At 39.3% G+C, this 3,329-nt stretch overlaps 1 pseudogene; it reads left to right on the top strand.

The window, feature by feature from the left end:
- Nucleotides 1-142: 142 nt before the first annotated feature.
- Nucleotides 143-1,627, top strand: LOC107676386 (uncharacterized; annotated as a pseudogene).
- Nucleotides 1,628-3,329: the final 1,702 nt, after the last annotated feature.

Genomic DNA, 3,329 nt, shown 5'->3' with positions numbered 1-3,329 from the left:
CATGCCTTAATATACATGCACCTTATATTGCAGTACTGTTTTCATGTTTTTAAAAACAATTACAAATATTTTATCTTGTATTATTGAGTTTTAATATGTTTTTGGTTTTCTCTTACAGTTGTGCTTATCCAAGGCTGTGATGATGTCTTCCCCTACTCAACTACGTGTTATCATCGAAGAAACCAAAGTTCACAAGTTAACCCTTCCAGATGGAATCCCTAGCACCGTAGATGAACTTCTGGCAGCAGCACAGGATAATTTTCAACTCCTAGGGAGCTATACTGTCATGTACATGGACAAAGATTTTGATAATGAATTCTTTACTCTGACATCAACAGATGTGATTAAGGACAAAGACACAATCAAACTAGTTAAAACTCAACCGTCTATTGTTCTCACATTGACTCCCATCATTGAGCCTACTGCTTCCTCCTCTCCAGTGCCAATGGATCAGTCTATCCGGGATGAGAGTTCCTCACTTAGTTCACCTGACACCATCATTTTATCACAGCCCTCAGAGCATCGATCGGAATCTTGCCCAACTAATTTTGTGATACCCACCTTTTCATGTCATGTCGAAATGGCCCTTCAAGAAGGAAACAAGGTTTATGAAAGGGATGGCACACTCCTTCAGAATCCAAGCATGACATCTGACATACTTGAGAAGCTTGCAGAAGCGATATTCCACTACACTGCCTATCCCACTGGTCTTCATATTCAGGCAGTTGTAGAAGCTCTGATAAAGAAGCATCCATGCCTACAAGAGCCTGGAACATCATTTTCAGGCATGTATGGGGGGCAGCAATGTCTTAAATACAAGATGGCAAATTACCGCACTAAAATGAGAAAATGTGCAGTACCTCTTCCTGAACTTCGTATCAACTCCTTGAAAAAAAAGGCCCCTGGAGAGAGATTTCCTGCCCAAAACTGCAAAAGACCAAAAAAAGCAGAGGTGACCAGGCTTTGGAGGCTATCTCCCTCCAAATCCAAGTGGAGAAAGTAACGACAGTCTGGAAATAGAAAGACAGGTGCTTCTTAATGAAGTACAGAAGAAAAACAACAAGGTGATTCGAGAAAAAATGGCCAAAATTCTCCTATCGAAGGCTTGAGGTTGTGAGTGGCAGTTCAGCTGCTGAAGACTTCAAAAAAAGATGGCCTGCTTTATTTTGTGAAGCTGAGGTAGGTGAAGTAAAAGTAATCTGAATTAATAATATATATCATTAATTACAGTTACTGATTGAGCACATGAACGAAAAATAAACTTTAAATATACTTCTGTCAAAGTTAAATTTGGATTCCAAATTAGTGTTTTTTTTAGTTGTTCATTACAAAAGAAAGTGCTAGATTAGATTCTACAGGATTTAAAGGCCTTATACCCTCGCTCTCTGCATCAGACTGATTTAACCCAGGTCCTGCTGTTGTACTCTTGAATCTTCTGTCAATTTAGATCAAGGAGGAGTTCAGAAGAATAACTACAATTTCCCTGGAGCAGAGCTTCATGTTCAAACTTGACCACTACACACCAAATTTGATTGCCCTGATGAAGGCTAAGGGAGGTGTTGTGGGGTCCAAGCTAAGACCATTTCTGGACAAACTGAGTAAGGCGTGTTACAGTATTACATGGTAAAAAATAGCAGTAGCGTCAAAAGGTTTTGCAATTTCTGAAAGTTTCCTTTCAACTGTTAAGAATCTGTACAGATGTTAATACTGTGTTGGCAGTTGTTCTATTTTGGCCAGACTGCAAAGCAGACAGGAAAAAGAAGTAGTTATCCTATGACCCTGCATGCTCCATCTTTTTCCACACATGGTTCTTGCTCTAAGTGCTCAAATCACTGCTCCTTGCACATGCATGCTTTTGTGTTCTCACTTAATTTTATAGAGTTCATTGTGTATGAATAATAGGTTATGTAATGATACAATATAAATATTAATTTTCACAGGAACAAAGCATTGAGACACAGCAGTGAACACACACCCGGAGCAGTGGGCAGCCATTTTTTTGCTGCGGCGCCCGGGGAGCAGTTGGGGGTTCGGTGCCTTGCTCAAGGGCACCTCAGTCGTGGTATTGAAGCGCTGTACATTCACTCCCCCCCACCTACAATCCCTGCTGGTACGAGACTCGAACCCGCAACCTTTGGATTACGAGTCCGACTCTCTGTTAAGTTAGTTTACCCCAAAAGAAAATTCTGTCATTAATTAATCACCCTCATGTCATTCCAAACCACTAAAACATTTGTTTATTTTTTTAACACAAATGAAGATATTGTTGATGAAATCCCAGTGCTTTCTGTCCCTCCATAGAGAGTCTACACAGCTGGCACTTTCGAGGCCTAGAAAGTTTGTAAAGACATCATAAAAGTAACCCACATGACTCCAGAGGTTTAACCTCAGTTTTATAAAGCAATGCGAGAGCTATTTTTGCACCAAAAAAAAAAAAAACTTACCACATTATTCACAGATTGTTAATCTCCAAGCCACGTTCACAAGAGCACCATGATGCATGCATGTTTTTTACACGAGAGCAGACATTGTTGTGTGAACATGTTGGAGATTCATATTGTGTAAATAGAGTGGTACATTTTTTTTTTTTGTGCAAACAAAGCACTTGCATCACTTCATAAAATTGAGGTTAAACCACTGGAGTCATGTGGATTACTTTAATCATATCTTTAAGAACTTTTTGGGCCTTGAAACTGCTAGTTGTGTAGACTATGAAGGGAAAGAAAGCGCTCAGATTTCCTTAAAAATAACTTAATTTGTTTTCCAAAGATGAACGAATGTCTTAGAGGTTTGGAACGACATGAGGGTGATTGATTAATGACATAATTAAAATTTTTGGGTGAACCAACCCTTTTAATTACAAACACTGTACTCCGCTACAAAATCTTTGGATTTCCTGGCACCGTAAAGGTGCAGAGGCAATTTTATGGCTTTGAGGCACGATCTGTGGAGTGTAGCCATCTTATGCCATGTTATACAAATGTATTTCTGATGCAAGATTACCGTTAAATTAATTTAACTCATGTTTAACATAATTTGAACTATATTAAATGATGGTCATTTTTAGTAGGAATGTGGTTGTTCAGCTGTGATAATGAAGTCACTTCAGAAGATTGAAGCAATTATCTGTTTGTTTCTCAAAAGAATTATCTTTTTTTTTCCCCTGGTAAATTGTATGCAGGAAGACAGCCGGAGTGATGCCAGTCTGCACATACTAAAAATCCTCATTGTCCGTGGTGCTGAAGGGGAAGAACCAGTAGATGTATCCATTCTTCTAGAAGGGAAGGAAATGTTGCAAGGATGCGGCAATACCGCCAAGGCATGCACGC

The sequence above is a fragment of the Sinocyclocheilus anshuiensis genome, unplaced genomic scaffold, assembly GCF_001515605.1.
Source record: "Sinocyclocheilus anshuiensis isolate Anshui unplaced genomic scaffold, SAMN03320099.WGS_v1.1 scaffold1669, whole genome shotgun sequence".
NCBI classification, from domain to species: domain Eukaryota; kingdom Metazoa; phylum Chordata; class Actinopteri; order Cypriniformes; family Cyprinidae; genus Sinocyclocheilus; species Sinocyclocheilus anshuiensis.
Note: the sequence above shows the minus strand (reverse complement) of the source record. Positions and strands in the feature narration are given on the sequence as shown.